The sequence below is a fragment of the Lissotriton helveticus genome, chromosome 10, assembly GCF_964261635.1.
Source record: "Lissotriton helveticus chromosome 10, aLisHel1.1, whole genome shotgun sequence".
In the NCBI taxonomy this organism is placed as follows: domain Eukaryota; kingdom Metazoa; phylum Chordata; class Amphibia; order Caudata; family Salamandridae; genus Lissotriton; species Lissotriton helveticus.
Genome location: NC_136071.1, coordinates 149,217,101 through 149,240,778, shown reverse-complemented (window position 1 = coordinate 149,240,778; position 23,678 = coordinate 149,217,101). Strand labels below are relative to the sequence as shown.

At 46.8% G+C, this 23,678-nt stretch overlaps 1 protein-coding gene and 3 non-coding genes across 5 annotated transcripts in view; 3 read left to right on the top strand and 1 right to left on the bottom strand.

Annotated features, from left to right (window-relative positions):
* MAD1L1 (mitotic arrest deficient 1 like 1) overlaps positions 1–23,678 on the top strand; it is a 2,576,418-nt gene that overhangs the window by 1,016,012 nt on the left and 1,536,728 nt on the right. The window lies entirely within an intron of this gene.
* On the top strand, positions 20,970–21,079 carry TRNAL-CAA (transfer RNA leucine (anticodon CAA)). Its single transcript has 2 exons — positions 20,970–21,007; positions 21,034–21,079. It is a non-coding gene; the product is annotated as a tRNA-Leu (tRNA).
* On the bottom strand, positions 21,390–21,462 carry TRNAK-CUU (transfer RNA lysine (anticodon CUU)). The gene has a single exon. It is a non-coding gene; the product is annotated as a tRNA-Lys (tRNA).
* Positions 22,963–23,072, top strand: TRNAL-CAA (transfer RNA leucine (anticodon CAA)). The gene is made up of 2 exons: positions 22,963–23,000; positions 23,027–23,072. It is a non-coding gene; the product is annotated as a tRNA-Leu (tRNA).

Genomic DNA, 23,678 nt, shown 5'->3' with positions numbered 1-23,678 from the left:
ATTCACATGCTTGAATATTCCCCGTCATCGAAGTGGGAGTCTCGTCGACGAAGACACCATCGACCAAGCTCTCGTCGACGAAGGCACCGTCGACAAAAGCCCCGTCGATAAAGACTCTGTCTACGGAGGCTCTACCAGCTTCGACGACGGCCCTGTCGACGACTTTGTCTACAATGGATCGCCCGTCGACGACTCCGTCAACGGCCAAACCGTCGGCGAAGACTACTCCAAAATTACCTTCGTCGACAGCCAAGTCAGTCTCGTCGACGTTAACGACGACGGCACCGACTTCGTTTGCCTCTTTGCCGTTAGTGCCGTTGAAAACTTCTGAATCTTCGCATCGTCGCACTACGGTTCCCTGCCAACAGATCTCTGATCCAGAGCCACAACCACCTTCTCCGATGTTTGCAACTACATCTGAGCATGACACGGACTCGGAGCATGAAGGAGACACGTTTGGGGCGGCACATAGTCCCTCTGATTTAATAATTAAATGTCAAGACTCTGATTCTGACGACAATGGCGGAGACAAAGAGTCTCAGCAAGAAGAGCAGTTGGTCCAAGTTCCTATGGCTACCATTCCATTGACCTTGATCTCTAATCTCCAACATATGCTGGACGATTACAACCGCCGTTTTCCTGCAACACCGCAGGCTACACCTGTACAATCTCCTGCTCCTGTGGCACTACCTCCACCTTCTTTGCCGCCTATCTTACCACCTACAACTTCGTCTCAGGTTCAGACGTCAATTAGAATTCATACCACTGTCTACCCGCAGGATGCGGATGATGAGGCGGTCCCAGAGCGTGAGGACGGAGAGGTCCCTGACAACTCGGATGATGCAAGCGACCAGGATATGGCTGAATGGGACGATTATCGGGCGCAGACGCCCTCTCCTCAGCCTGGGAACTCGGGTGAATCCCCACCTGTAGATATCGCCAGTTTCCATCTTTTAATGGATAAAGCGGCTCAGCGTTTCAAATTACCACGATCACAACGCGAGGAGGACTGTTTTCTTTATGATTTTAAAGATAAACCTTATAAGCAGGTACACACAATTCCTATCATTGATGTCGTTTGGAAGGAGGGAATTAAACTCATGAATGCTCCAAACTCCTTACCTGCTCAGATACCGCGCCTTGAGTAAAAGTACAAGCTTGAATATTCCCCGTCGTCGAAGTGGGAGTCCCACGGTAAATAAAATAGCAATAATGCTAAATATATATAAATATATATAAACATAATACAAGAAAAAGAAAGGAAATACAACTGAAATCCTCTAAAAACGATTCCTACATAGAAATGCAAGGTAAAGAGAAAAAACTATTCGTAACACATTAGTGTCATTATGTTAGTCCAAATTACAGCCAATCAGGCGCCAGCACCCTCTAGAACCTTCTCCTCAGAAGTTCAAGCCCTCAGATTTTCAACCGCACGTCGTGTGAAGGGATTCTCCCTGAGCTCTGCTCAGTTTTCAACTCTACTGATCTAGTTCCAGTGTTTATCTCAACATGTCAAGTAAGAAGTCTTTATTCAGACCTTGCTCTTCTTGTGGGAAGCTGCGCCTTTTTTAAAAGGACCCCCCACCAGAAGTGTATCTACTGTTTATACCCTGATCATGAGGCTGCCAGCTGCAAGTTCTGTATAACCTTTTCTACTAAGACTCTTAAAGACCGAGAAGGCCGTCTTCTCCTTTGGCTGCAACGTCTTAAGGACAAGGATTCCTCACTGTCTGATGCAGAAAGTTTACAATCTGGTCTTTCTACAGCAGCCTCTAAGCGTGGTAGTGTTCAGGAGTTTCCATCTCCTTTCCTCAAAAAGCCTAAATTGTCCTTGTCTCTGGCTCCTGTGGTGTCTTCTGCCACTCCTACCACCTCTACGCCCACAAGAGCTGGCTCTCAGGCGTCTTCAGCTGCCTCTCGAGGTGTTTCCACGCCTCTTAAAGTTCCGCCGTCGACGGGAGCGTCGACGAGCGTTCCGACGACGAGAACAGCATTGCCTGCATCTTCGACGACGACGCTGACTACCACTTCAGCCTTCTCGTCGTCGACGACGGTATTGTCGACGGCCTACACGTCGACGAGGGTTTCGTTGCCGTCTAAGCCTGTTCCGTCGACTATTCCCATCTCCTCGTCGGCGAAAGACCCGAAGACATCGTCGTCATCGACGACTCCGTCGACCAAGGTCTCGTCGACGAAGACACCGTCGACCAAGCTCTCGTTGACCAAGGCACCGTCGACCAAAGCCCCGTCGATGAAGACTCAGTCTACGGAGGCTCTACCAGCTTCGACGACGGCCCCGTCGACGACTTTGTCTACAATGGATCGCCCGTCGACGACTCCGTCGACGGCCAAACCGTCGACGAAGACTACTCCAAAATTACCTTCGTCGACAGCCAAGTCAGTCTCGTCGACGTTAACGCTGACGGCACCGATTTAGTTTGCCTCTTTGCCGTTAGTGCCGTTGAAAACATCTGAATCTTCGCATCGTCGCACTACGGTTCCCTGCCAACAGATCTCTGATCCAGAGCCACAACCACCTTCTCCGATGTTTGCAACTACATCTGAGCATGACACGGACTCGGAGCATGAAGGAGACACGTTTGGGGCGGCACATAGTCCCTCTGATTTAATAACTAAATGTCAAGACTCTGATTCTGACGACAATGGCGGAGACAAAGAGTCTCAGCAAGAAGAGCAGTTGGTCCAAGTTCCTATGGCTACCATTCCATTGACCTTGATCTCTAATCTCCAACATATGCTGGACGATTACAACCGCCGTTTTCCTGCAACACCGCAGGCTACACCTGTACAATCTCCTGCTCCTGTGGCACTACCTCCACCTTCTTTGCCGCCTATCTTACCACCTACAACTTCGTCTCAGGTTCAGACGTCAATTAGAATTCATACCACTGTCTACCCGCAGGATGCGGATGATGAGGCGGTCCCAGAGCGTGAGGACGGAGAGGTCCCTGACAACTCGGATGGCGATGCAGGCGACCAGGATATGGCTGAATGGGACGATTATCGGGCACAGACACCCTCTCCTCAGCCTGGGAACTTGGGTGAATCCCCACCTGTAGATATCGCCAGTTTCCATCTTTTAATGGATAAAGCGGCTCAGCGTTTCAAATTACCACGATCACAACGCGAGGAGGACTGTTTTCTTTATGATTTTAAAGATAAACCTTATAAGCAGGTACACACAATTCCTATCATTGATTTCGTTTGGAAGGAGGGAATTAAACTCATGAATGCTCCAAACTCCTTACCTGCTCAGATACCGCGCCTTGAGAAAAAGTACAAGGCCCCAACTGGTTCTCCAGCTTGCCTGATTTCTCACCCCAAGCCGGACTCGGTGGTGACTCAGGCCGCACAGCGTAGAGCACGGAATCCAGCGTCCCAGATCACAGCCCCTCCGGATAGAGAGGGTCGACGCTTAGATGCTATTGGCCGCAAGTTCTCAACGATGGCTTCTACATCTGTCCGGGCAGTCAATGCCTTGGCCATCTTGGGACGTTATGACCGGCAGATGTGGTCAGACATTTCAGATTTCATGGCACTCATACCTGATGCTTCCAAGGCTGACGCTCAACAGATTCTTCGCGATGGTCAGAGGGCATCGGAAGAAATGATAGACTGTGCAGTCGATATTGCTAACACAGGTTTCCGTCTGCTTGCGAGTGCGGCTGCACTGCGTCGACAAGGCTGGCTGAAATGCACCTCCTTCCGGCAGGAAGTCCAATCCAAGATACTGGATATGCCATATGATGGGGAATCGCTATTCGGGTCCCATATCGATGAAGCCCTTGAGTCCATTAAGAAGGACACCGATACGGCAAAGTCTTTGGGCACGTTGCAATTTCGGAAGCAGTCCTTTAGAGGTGGACGCGGCACTTCTTCCAACGTTCGAGGTGGGCAACAATACCGCTCCTACAATCAGAGCGGCCAACGTTACACGCCCAATCAGCAATCTCGTCAGCAGCCCTCCAGACCATACAGAGGAAAGTCTTCTTATCGTGGATCCAATCCTAAACGCCAATGACTTTTGTCACCCTCAATGTGTTGGAGGACGAATCTCTCTGTTTTATTCTCAGTGGTCCTCGATCACCTCGGACCGCTGGGTTTTGGACATTGTCAAACGGGGTCATACCCTGGAGTTTGTAGAGATTCCTCCTTGCACTCAAACTCGTGGCCCGCCTCCTCCACATCTCGAGGAGCTTTACCATCAGGTCAGTCTTCTTGTTTTAAAAGGTGCAGTCGAAGTGGTCCCGAAACATCAAAGAGGGAAGGGTTTTTACTCTCGATTCTTCCTCATACTCAAGAAGACCGGAGATTGGCGACCCATTCTGGATTTGAGGGCTCTCAACCAGTTCCTAAAGTCCCAATCGTTCCGCATGCTGACGTTACTGGAAATCCTGCGTCTTCTATCCAGCGAAGATTTCATGACCACCATAGACCTTCAAGACGCATGCTTTCATGTCCCAATAATCCAACAACATCGCCAGTACCTGCGTTTCAAGGTGGGACCAATGCATTTTCAGTTCAAAGTTCTGCCCTTCGGACTGCGATCAGCTACTCGTGTGTTCACGAAGGTACTGGCCCCTGTGGTGGCTCACCTGCGTCTACAAGGAGTTCAGATCTTTCCGTATTTTGACGATTGCCTTCTCAAGTCTCAATGCCACCATCAGCTAGGGCAGGACACTCGCCTTTGCCAGCAAGTGTTTCAGTCTCTGGGGTTGGCCATCAACGTCGAAAAGTCACAGTTTGCGCCTCAGCAAACCAGAACCTTCCTGGAAGCGATCCTAGACACGCAGCTCTCAAAAGCGTTCGTCTCGAACGAGCGACGTCAGAAGATCCTTCGTCTGGTCTCCCTCATTTGAAGAAAACGGTCCGTTTCTGTTCGGACGTTAAAGTCATTCTTGGGAATGGCTTCATCTTGTATCGCACTGATCCCAAATTGCAGGTTGCGCACCCGTCCCATTCAGGAGGAACTGGACTTACAGTGGCGTCAGGTCTCCGGGTCCTTCAACGACCTAGTTGCCGTCACAGCCCGCACGAGAAAGAGCCTGCTTTGGTGGGCGCAGCCCACGTATCTGGAAATGGGAATGTCCTTCCTCGTTCATGCTCCAGATCTTACGCTGACAACGGACGCCTCCCTGGAGGGGTGGGGCGCTCATCTCCAAGGCTTATCCATCAAGGGCAAGTGGATGCCGAGGCAACGCACGTGGCATATCAACAGGCTAGAATTGTCGGCGATCTTCCTAGCGCTCAAGTCCTTCCTCCCGGTTGTTCACGGGGAGTCAGTGCTAATCCAAACAGACAATACCACCAGTATGCACTATGTGAACAAATAGGGAGGGACCAAGTCTCCACATCTGTCCCGCGCTTGGCCCAGTCGATCTAGGATTGGGCTCTCCGCCATCACATCACCTTGACAGCTGTCCACCTTCCGGGCGTGTCCAACCTCCTGGCGGACTCTCTGAGCAGGTCCACTTCCTCAACACACGAATGGGAACTGCACCAACCGACTCTAGATCTTGTGTTTCGCCAGTGGGGTCACCCAGATCTAGACCTCTTTGCAACACCGGAGAATCGGAAATGCCCGTCTTATGCAAGTTGGCATCCCCACCCCGGGTCCTGTGGGAATGCCCTTTTGATCGACTGGTGCGATCTATTCGCTTACGCTTTTCCGCCGCTCCCATTAATACCGCGGGTACTGTGGAAAATGCGGAGGCAGCCCTGCCACATCCTATTGATCGCACCTCGTTGGCCCAGGCAGGCATGGTTTTCGGAACTGCTTCTGCTGTCCCAGTGCGAGCCCATTCCTCTACGTCCTCGTCCAGACCTTCTATCTATGGACAGGGGCCTAGTGTGTCATCCGGACCCCTCCACGCTACAATTGTGGGCATGGAACCTGAGCACCTTGAATTCGCTGACTTGAACATATCCCAGGAATGCAGAGACATCCTAGCTCATGCCAGGGCTCCGTCTACCGTCAAGACTTACAAACTCAAGTGGAAGCGATTCTGTCATTGGTGCGCTACAGCCAATATCCATCCCATCCATTCCACTCCTGAGCAGCTTCTTCCATTCTTCTTGAGCCTCGCTCAGTCAGGGCTCTCTCATGCTACTCTGAGAGTTTTCTTAGCTGCAATATCTCGTTTCCGACATGATGGCTCTTCTTCCCTCTGTTCATCACGGATCATACGTCAATTCTTCAAAGGGCTCTTCCGCAAGTTCCCACCTGTTCGGCGCCCTCCTCCATCTTGGCACCTCAATGTTGTACTATCTCAGCTTATGAAGTCACCATTTGAACCTATCCATAAAGCGGATATCAAATTCCTCACCTGGAAGGTTGCACTTCTTCTGGCTTTGATCTCATCTCGTCGCGTGAGCGACCTTCACGCTTTCACTATCAAGTCGCCTTATCTTCAGTTCAAACCTAACGGGGTGGCGCTCCGCACTAACCCCTCCTTCCTACCTAAAGTACCTGCGGATTTTCATTTGAATGAACCTGTGTTCCTCAAGACTTTCTTTCCGGACCCAAAGTCTCCGGCGGAGCAGCGCTTGCATTCTTTGGACATCAAACGATGCCTTAAATTTTACATTGCCAGAACTGCCCCCTTCCGCAAGTCCGACCAACTGTTCATTGCCTACGGACGACTGCGCAAGGGACATCCAGTTTCCAAACCAACTATTGCCCGGTGGCTTTCTTCAGCCATTGCCTTCTGCCACCAACAAGCGGGCAAACCATTGCAGTCTTCAGTGAGGGCTCATTCTACGAGGGCGATGTCTTCATCCACCGCCTTGTTTGCTGGTGTGCCACTTCATCAGATCTGCCGTGCAGCGACATGGTCCAGCAGGCACACCTTCACCAAACATTACTGTTTGGATGCCATCAATGAAGCGGATACCGCAGTGGGACAGGCAGTGCTTCGCCATCTTTTTCAGTAAGGTGAGCCTCTGTTCCCTCCTCCTTAGTGTTCTCCTGTGATTGCTATGATGTGTTATATGACTGTATTATTATTAGTACTGTCTTGATTTCTTCTTTATATGCCTAGCAATCTCAGTTCTCGGAGGTTACTGCTTTCTATTCTATTCAAGCATGTGAATCTATGAAAGACACCCCTAATACTGGAGAAGAACAATTGTTACTTACCTGTAAACAGGTGGTTCTCCAGTATTGGTGTCTTTCATAGATTCACATGCGACCCACCCTCCTCTCCTCAGAGGCTCTCGTCTCCTCATACACTCTTGGGTACTTTGTGCTACGAAAATCTGAGGGCTTGAGCTTTCGAGGAGAAGGTTCTAGAGGGTGCTGGCGCCTGATTGGCTGTAATTTGGACTAACATAATGACACTAATGTGTTACAAATAGTTTTTTCTCTTTACCTTGCATTCCTATGTAGGAATCGTTTTTAGAGGATTTCAGTTGTATTTCCTTTCTTTTTCTTGTATTATGTTTATATATATATATATATTTATATATATTTAGCATTATTGCTATTTTATTTACAGTGGGACTCCCACTTCGACGACGGGGAATATTCAAGCATGTGAATCTATGAAAGACACCAATACTGGAGAACCACCTGTTTACAGGTAAGTAACAATTGTTCTTCTCTTGCATGAGAAAGAAGACTGCTCAATAAATAACACCTTTTATTGAAAACGCCCGTCTCACTATTTCTCTGCACTCTGGTGAAACTAAGTACGCACGATTGACTGAGTGAAATAATTGTCTATTGTTTTCACACAACTCTAGAGATACACTCTTATTCTGAGGGAGAAAAGTTGTCATGTTTTATGGTTGTCAGAAGCTAATCCCTTCTTGTCTATCCAGGGAAGTTAAACTCCTCCTTGTTTATTCGAGAAAGTTTCTAGTGACCTCTGAGCTAGCTGGCAAAACTAATTAAGTCTAATATAGTCAGTAGAGACCTAGTCGACCTCAGTCCTACGACTACACTGCTGTTTATATTATTCCAATGCGCAGAGCCTATTGGGAATATAGGAACTACACTACAAATCCATAGGCTTTAGCCAACCATCCCACCTTGGGACTCAGCCATATGCAAATCAGTCTTAATAACGATGGCTTGTGATGCAGCCTGGGTGATTACTAGTGGTTTATATTATTTCAAGCATTCCATCCATCACTGTTTTGTATACTTATTGCGTCTCCCTAAGTGAGACGGGTATGCTCAGACGTTGGTCCTGTCTATGCACAGTGGCACTGGAGCCAAGCTGTACCTGGCTGATTAGCCCATAACTAGGGCAAAACTGGTCCTGGGTTGCTTGTATTCCAATTCAGGGAGGACCTGGCGTGGCAGTACGGGCCTGACTGTTCCCAGTGGAGCAGGTTCAAGACTGATTCGAATATAGCTGTGTCCAAACTGATGTGGCATGGTGTGCAAAATAACCATAGATTGGGATGCGGCCTAAGGGATTACCAGTGGCTAAGATTAATTCAAGCATTCCATCCATCACTGTTTTGTATCCTTATTGTGTCATCGCTAAAAATATCATTCACGTTCATTATAGTATTTTGTTTAAAAAAAAAATGGTATCGCCTAAAGTGTGTGGAGTAAATAAAAAGACATAAGAAGTAGAGCTTAAAATGTTTTAAGTTATGACAAAGTAAACATGGTGTGGATATCGAACAACGTGGACAAATCGGATTCCTCTTCTCTGCATTCTCCAGCCAAACAATATTCTTTCTGGTAGGTATCTCAATTTTAATTAAAAATGGCCCTTCTCCGTAACTCCGTTGATCAACAGCTTCAGAAAATTATAAGAAGGTACAAATAACAGGTGTAAGCTTTGTTACTCACACACCTCAATGTAGGTAAAAAAATGTTATCTTTACTGTTTAATTTCTGATTTCCCAGGCCTGGCAATGTGTGATTTGTTTAAAGTGCCGGGGCAACTGAAACCCGGCAAATAGGATAACGGAATGCGGTTATTGGCATTTTAACTGTCCACTAAAAGCATGCACAACCCTGATTGTCTTATATGGTTAGAATGCATGTGCATGTAAGGCTTTGAGTAGTGCTGTACTTTCAGAAGGCGGGGGATTTAAAAATACATGACTGCCAGCTTGTGCAAATGCATGAAATGCTCCAGGGGCGCAACTAGATCCAACTTAAGGACGGGGTTTACCTCCTCCAGTCAGTGGGGCAGGGCAAGCATGTCAAGCAAAGTAGATGGAGACATGTTTACAGCCCATATGAGGGAAAGAAGTGCCAAACTGCAGATTAAACATATTGGACAAATACAATTATATTATGATTGCCAGACCTGAATCAGCATTTATGCATAGATTCATCCCTTGGGATCAGTTGTTTGGTGGCGGGCCTACTTGCTGGGGCCATATTGTTGATGGCTGTTGTTTGATCGATTTACTGCATATGGATAGTTAGATTTTTTTATGTGTTTATTTTGCTATGGTTGGATAATATCCATTATTTGACTGCTTGAGATATTGCACATTTGAGTATGAGTCAGTCGGATAGGTTTTCATAATGAAGTATGATTTGTTTATTATCTGCTTAACAGTAACACAAAGGTGTTGGGTATTTGTGAATTGAATGGAGCTGAACTGAAGGGAGGAGTGAGATGATTATCTGTCTGATAGAAAAGATGCAATCTGCTTCAGTTCTGCGCCCGACACTCTGATGTTGTCAAGTCTCTGTAGAAGCTTGGAATGATGAACAGTATCAAAGGCAAGCAAAGTTATAGTAATCGGTATGCCAGTACTCCATTTTTAATTCTCTGTAGTTTTAAAATCTTCCCATGTGGAAACCACTGCTGCTTCTGTGCCTCGGCCATACCAGAATCTGTTTTGGTAATCTGAAAACAGGTTATTATTATTATTTTTTTTTTTAGGCAGATCTTCTAATCGTTCTATATTTTTGACTAAAATAGTCTGTTACATGCCAGCGGTTAAAAGGATCTCTTGTCTCAAAGCCTGTTTGGTTTAGGGAGGGTTTAATGTATGACCTTTAGAGTTTCTATGTTGAATGTGTTGTTGACTGTTCTGCCTGGTTTGGCTGCTAAGCTAATCATGAGCACATGGCTCTGCAGGTGATTCTGCTGGCCCACATGCATTTGCAACCTTGATGAGGGAATTGATGCAGTCTTGATAAGATTACGAGTTAGTGACTGCAGATGTTTTGGTAGCTGGTGAACTGTACTGAGTTACTGGAATTGTGGTGGCACAGTGGAAATGGATGCAAGAAGACTGAAATTAGTAGGGTGGGAGGTATGCAGGTTTGCCCCTCAAACAACAGGGACCAGTGGTGAGGATGCCTTCAGCTGTACTGCCAAGGAATCCAGATATCCTAATGTACTACCATATTTGGTATTATAGCTGGCAGACCCTTTTTAATCTATAAACTTCCAGCATGGTTGATGATTGTGATCTTGAGGCCTCTCATCAGCTCTCTCAATTTAAATCTTCCGCCCCATGTTATGGGCTGTTGGCCGCTCTAATCTCTTCCGGCTGTAGTTAAGCTCTCCAGGATATAGGGCCGGTCTACCTTGAGCAAGACAGACAGCACGTCTCAAGGACCATTAACTTTACCGGCTCCAGTCCGCTTTCTTTGCCACCACCTCATTGGTCTTGTGAAGAAAACAAAACAAAACATCCAAGCCACTCACTATTTAGAGGGTGAAGAGCTGCTATTCCTGCATTCATGCACTTTGTACGAAGCAGGCAATTATCAGAAATAATGTATATTTACACTAATGATTATACATTGAGCCACAAATATGCGACGGAAGCAAAATGGTGAACGTGTAGCATAGCTGTAGAGCCAGCTCTTCCCGAGCTCTGGGCACACCCCAGTACAAGGAGCGGAGAGGCAGGGCCTTTTCTCCAGGAAAAGTTCTGCATATGGGGGAGCCCTGGATCATTAAGTTATGCGATTTTAGCTGCAGCTCTGCAGATAAACACGGCAAATGGGTAGTAACAGTGTGTCGGAATAAAACAGGGTCTTTTGCCCAATGTTCATTCATTGTATGACCCACGTTTGGACGATCCAGGTATCTTGGATTTATTTTATCTGTGGAGCTTGCAGTCTGGCTTGCTCCCTATATACTATGTGGGGATATCAATTTCAATGGATCTGGGGGCACTCTTTGGGATAAAAACTGCATCTATTCAGGTCGCAAACCTGGTATGAAAGAGATAGGCCTTTCTGGATGCCTGGATCAAACTAAAAGCACCAGATCCTGGTTATATCTATTATTCGCCTGCCCATGGCGCTCTTGCTCGGCTTGATTATACTTATTTGACACCAGATTTACTAAAGCAGTGCCAAATAGAGCTATCCTATGACTTATGTCTGACAACAACCCTCTAGTAATCGAACTGACCCTGGAAAGGCTCGCAAGGAGTATCCAGAGTTCATCCTTTGAGATAGGTCTCATGTCCGATCCAGCTTATATCGAACACATGAGTCCGTGGATCTCAGAGTTTTTAAACATAAACGGAGGAAGTGCCCCAATTGGGGTAGTCTGGAACATCTTTAAAGCAGGAGTTCCGGTGGAATTCCTCAGTTTCATCCTTGGCCATCAGAAGCAGTCAATCACTTATAAAATAACTATATCAAAACCTTAGCAAAGCGGAAGCTCAGCTTGTTTTGTCAATAATAATTTCCTAGACTTACCCTTCGTCAGCTCAACAGTAGATAGCAGTAGCTAAAACTGCACTTAATGAAATTACTGCTAAAAGACTAAGGAAAATTCTTGCCAGAAGGCAAGATTGTTACCAATTCAATGAGTTGTTGGGGCATCTTCTAGCAGTATGTACATGTCTGAATGTGGCCTGCAGGCAATGAGTGAAATAAAGAAGGACCTTGGTGGCCTAGTCTCGGATCCCGAAGATATCCAAGACTTTTTTTGGGGATATTATGAAAAACTACATCAAGCCCAGGCTTCGGTAGAGGATGAGATTATTGGGCAATTTCTGAATCTTGTGGTATCGGACAAGATCACTCCGTAAGATCCGGACTGTTTGGGGGCTTATTTTCCGGTAGATGAAATACAGGCAGCTCTTCAAGAACTGCCCATGGGTAAGCTGGTGGAACTGACCAAATCTCTGGCTTTTTAGAAGGTCTTTTACATTGTACTACTTTCTGAAATGTTGAAGCTTTTTTTTCCAAGTGCAGAAGGGTCAGAGGGCCCCAGATTCTTGGTCTTCTGCCAACATTATTGTTTTGATAAAGTAAGGGAAGGCCCCACACGATCCAAGATCATATCAGCCAATAACCTTAAAAAACAGCGATGTAAAGTTATACTTTAAAATTTTAGCCGGTCGTCAGGGATACATTATTGCTAAATTGATCTCTACAAATTAACATGGCTTTACCCCCGGAGGGATACCACGAACCATATTTGCCCGGGGTTATAACGCTTTTTGAATCAACTGGTGTTGCGAACGAGCCCATGGCGGTGGCCCTGTTGAGTGCAGAAAAAACATTCCACGGGGTTAACTTGGAGTATCTGTGGAAAGTCATAGGCTCGTTCGGACTTGGTATGTGTTACATTAAGGCAGTGCAGGCAATATATCGTAAACCTGTGGCTCAGCTGCAAATGATGGGGGGGGGGGGCAATCTGGGCCAATTTATATTGAGAGAGGAACTAAGCAAGGATACCCCTGTTTCCTCCCCTCCCTCTTGCTCTTCGTGCTATATATCAACCATTTTGTTTGTAAACTAGAAGCAAATCCATCCATACCACCAGTAGGGGACAAGGTTTGGGGACAGAAATTCTAGCCTACGCAGATCATATTGCAGCAGTAACCGCAAATCCGGATGCGGCTTTACGGGCAATAGAGGAAGAAGCTGGCAAGTTGGATGAGTTTTTAGGCTCCTGGCTTCATAGTAATAAAAGGCAACTGGTGGTAAACAGGTGAATTACAACTCAGGATGCGCGGGTGGTTGAGCAGGCGGTATATCTGGGGATTAGTATTAGAGCAAAACTTGATCAGAATATGAAGACCAATGTTACACGGTTTATCGGTAAAGCTAATGGAATAATCTGCCATCTGTCAATTGCGGGTCGCTGCAATATTGTTAAAATGCAATTTTTGCTGAAGGGCCTATATCGTTTTCGTGTTATTCCTCTTGAGTTTGAAAACTCTTGGTTTAAAATAATGAACGCTATGAACTCCAGATTTATCTGGTCGTACTGTAAAACAGGGAGGGCGTTTAGGTATCCGTCTTTACCCAGGAAGAGAGGGGAATGGGCTCTACCTAACCTCAAACTGTACCAGCTTGCTGCCGCTTTTCACTATGTGACCTCTCTTAGGAAGAAATGATGGGGAGAAGGATCCGCAGAGTACGCAGCTTCAATTTATGAGCTGCTAACTGGGTAAGATGCCAAGGGTTGTTTATTAAAATTAGTGGAACCTAGCTATTATAAAAAAGCCAGTTTTAAGGTGCTAGGGGCAGCCTTCAAGAACTTGGCTACCTGGCGGAAAAAAAGGCTTGAAGAGGCAGACTTAACTGGTATACTCCCTTACAGAGGAACTCACTATGGCCAGACATATATCAGGATGCCTGCTTGTTAAGGTGGGAGAGGCTTCTGAAATTAGATTTCTTCCATGGTCAAACTCTAGCATAATTTGAGGAGTTTCTCACCAGATTTGACCTAAATCATATGAACTCATTTAAATATTTGCAAATTCGTGATTATTTTGCATAGGAAAACCATTGTTCCTGTCTGTGTTTTTGGGCACTGGAGTTGGTGTCGGGGATTTAGGATTGTACGATTAGTCAATTTCACACAAGTCTGGACTCCGACATTCCAGATAATCTATAGAAACATAATGGCAAGTGGCAGCAGAGAATTGATTCCAGGGATAAAAGCTGAGATCTGGGTAAAATTCCACCTGAAGGCCTGAGGTTCGACCACTGGCTGTTTAAGGTTGTTGTGGAGCCCTTATGATATTTTAGAAATATTTTATGCAATAAAGATTATGTATTTGCATGTCCTAAGCACTTTAGAGGTTTAACACGTGCTTTCAACACTTTAAGAATATGATGATTTGTATATAGGTTTTATTGAATTGCGATGTATCTTTTGGGGTATTATTTGCACTACATCCATCCAGTTAGTTATTAGACATATATGCGCTAGTAGTTTTTACATCCACTACGATATGAATTATGTATAGATGTTCTTATTCAATCAATGTTTTTAGGTCTCGTACGCGTTAGTAGCGCGAAGCGCGGTCTCGCCAGAGACCTATAGTCAGCGAGTCTTCTTTCCAGGAGAGGAGACAGGAGCTGGCCGCGCGCTCGGAATTGAGCAGGCCACGCGAACGCGCTCGCTGTGGCCAGCTTCTGTCTCCTCTCCTGGAAAGCTGTACCACACAGCCACACTTCCCCCTGCACGCATGCGCAGAAACAGAGACACACACACACACACACGAGCTCACCTACACACACGCACGCGCACACACACATACAGAGACCCCCGCCGCCGCCGCACACATACACACACAAGCGCGCGCACACACACTCAAGTGCACCCCCCTCCAACTAAGACCCACTTACCGGCATTCTGGACTTCTGCAGACTCCGCCGGGCTCTCCCTCAGGCATGGGAGCCCCGCGTCACCAGCACTGCTTCTCTGGCCATCCGTGGGCGCATGCGCGGGCTTCCGAAGGCGAAAGTCCCGCCCCATGTAAGGTTTCGGTTTCCTGTTGTGGGAGCAGAGAAAAACTTATTGCAAGTACCTGCGTTTAATGCATGCCTAGGATGTATTCTGTCTTTGTGCCTCAAAATCTGGGCATGTGTGTTACTCATAAAGCAAATGCTTATTTAGATTCTGTCAGCTCACCATTGCTCGAAGGCCAGGGGTTGACTATCACATACATGTAATGCAGAAAGGTTAAATACTCACATTTGGAATTTCTCTGCACGCGCATACCAGAAAGTAACGCTTGGACCTCAACCGTCTTAATTCACGCTGTCCTCTTTTGCCATCTTTTACAGCAGGCTTTTAACTTCACCCCGGTACACCTTGGGAACTGTTCTGCACGCTCATTCCAGAGAGCAATGCTCCTTGCCCCTCACCTTTTACTTCGCTCCTATAGTGATCACGCTCACTTAGGCTTAGCCCGGCTGGCACTAGCACCTCCTCTAATTACATTGCGGACTCTACCTCACGAACTCTCTCTACGGAAGCCCCCACGGAGCTAACTCTTCACGTTCCTTACCAATCCGCAAGGTGCCCCCAGCCGTATGCGAGCTACGATATTGGTCACTAAAACCTTCAACTTGGATATCCTGTGCTACCCCCCTAGTCACACCACCATTATTCACACTGCTCACTATTATTGACTACAATCCCGGGCTACACCCTCCCAATTAGTCTACGAGTTTACTTTCTTTTGTTGCCGAATTTTAAGATGTGATTTTATTTTGTAATGGGACTTCAATTACCACTTGTAATACTTGTAACGCTAGTTTTTTTTTTCTTCCGTGCTCGCTGGTTGCTGCGGTGGCTGCTGTCTCTTTTTAATTTTTTTTATGCATTTAATGTGTTTTTATATAGCGCAGACTTTACCCGAAGGTGTCAAAGCGCTTGTTTAACTAGCCGCCTCTTTCCGGCTGGCCCCGTACTCCTCTGTGATCCTCGACAGAGAGCAGTCCTAGCACAGCCACGATAATGGAGAACAGGGTGTTCTGCTTTTCCGCCTTCTACGCGTCGGCCCTGGTGACCCGCTCCTGACCTGTGTACGTGATCGAGCCTGATGGACCCTGCCCTCTTCCCCCACCCCCGTATCACTGGCCTAACACCCCCTGCTGGCATGTGTGAGTAAGTGTGATGGACCCTCACACCTCCTGTGGCATGTGTTCCTCGGTGTGATCGACACTGCCCCCGGCTTGTGCCCTTGCCCCCTCATCCTGCCCTATCCCCACCCCCCCATTGACTGATTCTTATCAAACTTCGCCGAACTTCGAGGGGACCATTAAGAGGAGACAGTTCTAGCCTGCCACATTGGGTGTGAGGTATTGCGGGTGTCTGGTGTGTGTTTGTCCATGTGTTCGACTGTACATGCCTCCTACGTGCGTTTGTGTATTTCTTTCTGTCTGCCTAGTTGTGCGCCTGTCTGCGGGAGTGCATTCGGACTGTGTGTCCCCATTTGTTTATCTGTGTGTGTGTGTGTGCGTTTGTGTATATTCACCATCGAGGATCTTATCCAGTCTTTCCTCAGCCTGCAGCCGATTGTTCCTTTCTACTGTTTGTTGGTTGGCTCTCCACAGTACTCCCTCTCACTTTTCAAGATTCTGTATACCCCTTAAAATTCACAAAATTGCTTTAAAATGCACCTTTTTGCCATATTTTAATTTTTTTTAGGAGATCAACACCCCACAACCCCAGTACCCATACACTCACTATTTGTAATTTTCTGGCTATTACCTTGCTTATTTATTTGTTTTCACTTTTATATAGCACAAACTTTACCCGCAGATATCCGAGCGCTTTAAATCAGCATGCTTATAACAAGCAAGACTAGCAATCTATATTACTGCCAATTTAGCTTAGCTTAAGCAACAGCTAACCATTCACAAACAATGTTTGTATACCAATTGCAAATTACAATGCCAGTAACTCAAACTTTAATGCTGCGAGACCTATTGCATTGCAAATGCTTGTTCTCTGTAATGTCGGCATGGATATTTATTCTGATGAATTGTTGAGTATAATTCACACCCAGCTGTGTCCTTCTTCCCCTTATCTCTTTGTAATGATGAAGTGAATATTCCAAAGCATTAATAAGACATATTTTAAAAAAGACACAACTATGTAATGGTTAGTATCCACAAAATAGCATATTTACATGAGCCAAATAAACATATGTAGTGAAACAAATCTTAAGGTAAGCCATATTAATTTTAGGAAAAAAATAATATTGCCTTAACAGGTTTTTGGATGGGAAATGTTCCCTGCGAGGTGTGCAGTCATGTTACCATGTTCTGAGTGCCCGACTGTGACTATCTTGCATCCCGGTTTTAGGTTTTGCTTTTTGGCTTCTATAATCTCTGCTGAGGCCTAACCATATCCCTAACTTTAATGAAGTCCTGGAATGTTGTTGTGACCTGGAATGGTGCACTAAGCGTGCCCTCATTTTGCTGACCGGGGACTACCACCCCTGTCATGGGTTTAGCATGTACAGTGTTACAGCAGCATATCGTGTTTTGTGAATCCACAGTCGTGACCAGACCTTTTATCTGTGTTCCGGGGACCACTTGTATAAAGTTCTGCATCAATGTGTAACCTAGATACTAGTACTAAAATTCCAGGTGGATTTTGGGTGTTTGTGGCTTGTGTAGTACATACAGTATGTGCATGAATGAGTTTGAGTAATGGAGGCCTCTGGGTCCCATTTTGGAAGCCCCTAGCCAGCTCCTGTGCACAAGATGTAGAGGGGTGTTTTCCCAGACCATGGAAGAGTCTTGCTGTAATTTCTGAAAATGGAGCAAGGAGATAAGGCTCCTTTAGAAATTCACTTAAGCAGGTCCTGCTGAGCGGAGCTGCTTATTAGTGTTCCTGTGGTACTGCCATTTAATAGATGATAGGAGTGGGACTCTTGTCTTTGTTGTTTAGGCTGAGAGAGATCTTTTAGGTGAGGCCAGCATTCTGATCACTGTTGTGTGTTTACTGGTGAAAGTCAGTTGCAGAAACGTAACTCTTCTTTGGGCCTCTGTTTTGTCTCCATGCTGGAGACTACCGTGCTGTGAAGAGCATCACTCTGCACAAAGGCTGTGTCTTTAGAACTGCCTAGAGAGGACACTTGACAGAAGAACCCTCAAACCTGTTTTGAGATTGCAGACAGAGAATCCACAGTCCTTACCTGCCTTGACTGCAAAAAAGTTGGAGCTACTTACATCCTTGTTGCTCCAAGTCCTTTCACCAAGGAAGGGAGTATTCTGCAGCGTAGTCTGAGGACTGCAGTCCAACCACAGCTGGTGCCTGTGTGACAGCCAATTTCCTAGAGGAGACGCACATCACTTGCAGCCTTTACTTGCAGGAACCGCTGTACTGCTGAATGTAAGCATCTGAAAGTCAGCCTCCCCACTGCGAGAGTGAAAGAGACTATCAAGCTGCAGGGGTGTGACTGTCCAGGGAGTGCCAGAAACTGTTAGACTCTAGTGTGGAGATTATACCAGGAGAAAGAAGACTGGAGTGAGCAATTTGCGAGTGCGAAGAGGGTGGGTGCAGTCTTTCCTTAGTGCGGTTCCAAGGGAGAATCGCGGGCAAGCAGCCAACCTTGCCGTTATGTAATAGGAACAGTCACTTTTGACCTTGCTGCTTAATTCAAGAGCTGTGCTTATGAAGAATGTAGCCACTGAAATTCATAGATGTTCCTGTGGCTGACACCTGCACAGAAGGCAAGAACTGTGCCCATAGTCGAAGCCAAGACTTAGTACATGGCAGTCACCACTGCAGTATTTACAAAGTGCATCCTGTGAAAGCTAGCATGCTGCTGTCTCGTGTAAGTGGATGCCCATGTGTTGCCCAGTGGCCCAAAAGCGGATGCAGTGTTTGCTATGAACCCTCACTGACTCCCATTACCTGCATTCACCAAAGGACTCATGGCTGTGCTCTGGCTGCTTCATCCGACTTTGACCTACCCAGATCGAGGGCCACTCCCAACCATGCCGTCTCATCCCAGAAGAAGTTGAAATTTAGAGACGCGTAATGCTGAAACGCACAGAGACTTGCATTGCACTGAGACTGTATCTAGGACACTGTACTGAACTGAGTACAGCCATAATTGAACAGCAGTACCTGCACCTGAACCTTGATTAATGTCTCACAAAACTAACCTAACTCGGTCCTGCCTAGATTCACAAGAGGATTGACTCATGTGAAAGAGAGAAGAGGAAGTCAGTACCACAAGGTGCAATAGCACAAGTGGCAGTGCATATTATTGCACCTGTCACAGTTTTAAGTATGTCTCTTAAAGCACGTTTCTTATCCTAATAAAGCACTGGGCTGGACAAACATATTAGTCTACTGGATGATTTATAATCTGAGTTTCCATACACCACCTCCCTGAGCAGCATGTGACTGCTCCAGAGTGCTACCTATAAGAGTCAAGTGGTGAAGGGGTTGTACGTGGTCCAGTTTGTGAAGCCATAGCAGGACAGGCATCCGAGGTAAACCATCCCTGCCCCGTGGGTAAGGCCCAGTAGCTCCTGCTTGACCCTTGCCCCCTGAATTGGATCTGACACATGCCTTCTGCCTGAAAGAGTATGTATTCATAGTGACCAACTATACACTGTACGTCACCTAAGTTGATATAGTCAGTGTCATTCACTTAATACTAAGTTTTCAATGGGAGTTAAGTGCACAGTGGATGCAGGTACGAATGGTGCAAGAGTTTTGGTACTGAAGGCATTAGAATAGAATGGAAAAAAATGTGATTTTGAATAAAAGTAATACTATTATAAAAGCCATTCACCACTTTTGGATAATCACCAGTACTCCACAACACATGACATAACTCCATGAGTCATTCTTGAAACGTTAATATACTTAAGTTAATGTATAGTACCATGATGTGTGTTTTAAGGCCCCTTATTGGATGTTACAATATTCCTGAGATGTGCTTTTTAAGTCTCGCCATACCTAGTGTGATCAACAGAAAAATATTTTAAGAAACACAACTGTCAGAAAGATTTGATCAGCTCACATGTTTGCCTTGATTACAGAAACAGTGCAATTTTTTAGGTTTCGACTTTTGGCGAGGGGCGAAGCCCCTCCCAGTCGAAATCTTTTGTTTTTAGTAGTGAGGTTAGGACAGCCTCTGTTTCCAATTGGCTAGCTCCATAAATGGAGGCTAGCCATTGGGAAACAGAGGCTGTCAATCGCGCTTTCTCTTGAAAACGCGATTCGGGGGCGTTTCTGGTGCTTTTGTTAAGCCCCGCCCCTTTGTCCCGGGCCGCGCTGCGATTGGCTGCCGGCCCGGGACACCCCCGTGACGTCATTCCCGGGCCGTGCTGTGATTGGCTGGCCGGCCCGGGTCATCACGCCTCCCTGCAAACTTTCAGTCTGCATTAGGCTTCCAAACAGTCCTTCCCTAGTGCGACAATTACGCTCTTCATGCTATTTCGCTCTTTTAATCTTTTTTCGATCTCCGCTGCATTTTCTTTCCCTTTCTATCTCCCTCGGCCTCCTCCTTCCGTCTCATCTCTCTCCCCTCACGTTCGACCCGTCTTCATTAAAAAGTCAGACTGCTGTGCACGAAATGGAGCTCAAACCCACCATCTTGAGATGAAAGTTCACACACGCTACTGTCCGTACTATCACAAATCCTTACCTTCCGACGTGTCCCGTCCTAGCTATCCCATATGTTAGGAACAAGGAAGGGGTGGGGATATGGAGGAGCTGGTTACAGAGTTTTCTCTCTTTGCTCAGTCTCCTGGACCCACCCCCTGGCTCTGGATGGACCCCTCTGGGGATCCACCGCTGGGTACAGATCTCGCTTCTTCCGCCTGGCTCTGTGTGCCTTCCTTAACATACCGGCTGCAGGCAGGACTGGATGCCTCCTCCAGGAACAGCAGGGGCGCCTGCTCATAAGAGCAGCAGTCGGAAGTAGAATCCCCAGCCGAGTTGTAAATCTGGGATCAAGTCACAAGCGGCCGGGGGGGTCATTCGTGGAATCCCTGCAGTTTTATTCACCTTCTGAAACTGGCCAAGAAGACCAGTGCATCAGAAGAAGACGATTGCAGACGCAGTTGGACTGCGGCTGTTGTCCCTTGGTGTGCAATGCACGGATTAGGGGCAAAACGGTGCGAAATTCAGCTCTCGGCTCCTTTCACAAGGTTGAAATAAGAGAAGTACCGTGGATGAGAAGTACAGCTGAACAACACCCGGATATACTCCCCGTCACAAGTGGCATTTGCCGAGGTCTAATGACATCACCTGGTAAGTACTTCTACAGCTGTCAGGATGGCCGAGCGGTCTAAGGCGCCAGACTCAAGAGCTGACTCTTCCCACCAGCTGGGTGTTCTAGTCTCCGATTGGAGGCGTGGGTTCAAATCCCACTTCTGACACATTATCATTTTATTCTACTTTAATCATGATCAAAGCGGGATGCCCTTTACTTCCCCAGCCCCCCCTTCGAAGTAGTCCCGGGGGAATAATCGTTGAAAATATAGGTGTTTCTATGTGACTGGGTAATACCAAGTAGAGGCCGGGCTGCTCCCATTGGCCCCTCCCAGGCCTGTAGGGCCGTGTGGAAGAAACAGCTGCTAGAGTGAGTTATCAGGTCGCAAATTGTAGCATTTTTTTGTCACCTCCATTAATATAGATAAAACAGGAGTGTTTGTAAAAAATAATAATATGATTTATAAAATATATGTACGCCCAACGTGGGGCTCGAACCCACGACCCTGAGATTAAGAGTCTCATGCTCTACCGACTGAGCTAGCCGGGCTGCCATAATGGCGCTTGCCCATGTTTTGGTATATGGCTATGTAGCGCCCCCTGCTGTCCGTACATAAGGAACCAATAATTGGAGGTTGCAGTCAATTTCACAGTCGCTGCCTCCACTCATGTACCTCTCTCTCTGCCCAGTCTCATGGACCCCTCCCTGGCTCTGGATGGACCCCTCTGCACCCACAGCTGGGTACAGATCTCTCTGCTTCCGTCTGTCTCTCTGTGCCTGCAGGGCTGGATTCCCCCTTCGGAAACAGCAGGACGCCTTTCATAACACGTGACGCTCGCTCAGTCTCTTGCGGAGAGTAGCGCCGGCTTCTAGGCGCCCGTGTGCGCTGCTCAGAATCCCAGCAGTCAAGGGTAGGGATCCGGACTTGGTCCGCCTTCAAATCTGGATCCAGTCACTAACTCTACCAGCACGAGCGGTGGAAGGCGACCCTGCAGCTGCACGCGCCGTTTGAGATGACCCTTGAGAATACCACGTGCAGAAGAGGAGGATTGACTCAAGGTCTGTTGCTCCTCCGTTCTGTAAAGCGAGGGTTGGGGTCAAAGGGAGGGAAAGTTCAGCCCTGGGCTCCCCTCAGGTCGAGGAGAAGAGGAGGTCTGTGGGGGCGGGTACACCTGAATAACACACAGACACCCCCTCCCCCCCCGTAATAGTATGCATCTCACCGATCTGAGGACATCATTTGGCCTCCCCTTCTCTAAACAGCTCTCATCTGTGTGCCTTCAGATATGGTTTGGGGGTCAGTTAATACCTGATGTCTGTTCCAGACTTCTCAATTGTGATTGTCAGGTGGAGATTCTGGCATTGCTGATGGCTGTTCTATCAAATCTGCTTCCGATGTCTGTCCTGAGACATTTAAACCTAGTTGTCTCTTCCAGCAAGTATCATTGCATGTGGCATACATGTCTCGAGCGGCACACGACAGTGGCGGTGCCCTTACTGTGACGTCAGTGCCAGATGTTATTCCAAAATGCCTGGGTTCCATCCAGATGCCTGAGCTGCAATATCTCAGCGGTGATGTCAGTGAAATGATATTAAATTCCTGGTGTCTGTGCCAAAACGTTAAACTGCGGGGTCTGATGTGGCGTACTGGAATTAGTAAGGGCAGTTTGGGCCAATTCAGCTGCAGCCTTCGGTTCTTTGGCCTTTAGTGTCTGACATCGGCTCCAGAAGCACGTCTAGAGTTGGGTACGTTACGTTAGACAATTACGTTGCTATCTGGTGCTCGGATGAAGCGTTTATCATAAATGCATGTGCAATAATTGAGCGCTGGTGTGGGCTGTAAAAGCCTCGTGGTGGGTGTGTGATTAGAAGGATGAGTTGCTGGTGTCAGTTGTTAAACATTTCGCCCTTTGATGCAATTGTCGCCGGTCTGATGTCTGTTAGGGATACCTGTGCCGCAGAGCCAGTTGTGATAAGTGTCAGACAAGAGGCGTATTGTGTCGTCACAACCAGCCTCCAGACTATTGTCCCAACCCTCTTGAATCAGCTGTCAGGATGGCCGAGCGGTCTAAGGCGCCAGACTCAAGAGCTGACTCTTCCCACCAGCTGGGTGTTCTGGTCTCCGATTGGAGGCGTGGGTTCAAATCCCACTTCTGACATAATTACTTTTAGATATAGCTATTTTAATTATAATGCAAGCGGATTACGGCCTTTAACATTGTACATGAAGTAAACGGCCACTGAGACCTCACTAAAAGTACAGCTATCTGTGTGTGATATAGAACGCTTTTTTAGGAGGCGGAGCTAAATCCGTTTCGTAAATCCTTCAGGTTGGAAGGCAGTGAGATCCCAGCGAGATATATTTGGCAAAGAGCAGGAGGTGTATTTTCTTTAGCCTCACTAATATAGGTAAAAAGGAGGAGTGTTATGAAAAATGTTTTTAAAAAAAATTCACACCCTCTCTATCTCTATTATCCGAAAGAAGACCCTTCATTATGGAGAATCCTTTTCTCCATGACTATGGAAGTGCCTTCCCAGTGTGCTCTGTCATTTATTGCAGTATTAAGCTTCTACCTGTGTTTGGTACTCGTTTGTAACATGCACACGTCACTTTTCTCTTGTAACACACTGTTTGCTACCTCTTACATTTTGTTTGCTTTAGATACTTGCACAAATGCCACCACTGCCTACGTAACGTTCGTTCTTGTGTTTGAGTGTCTGCCATATATTGCAGCACTATACCTCTACTTGTACTTTGTACGCTT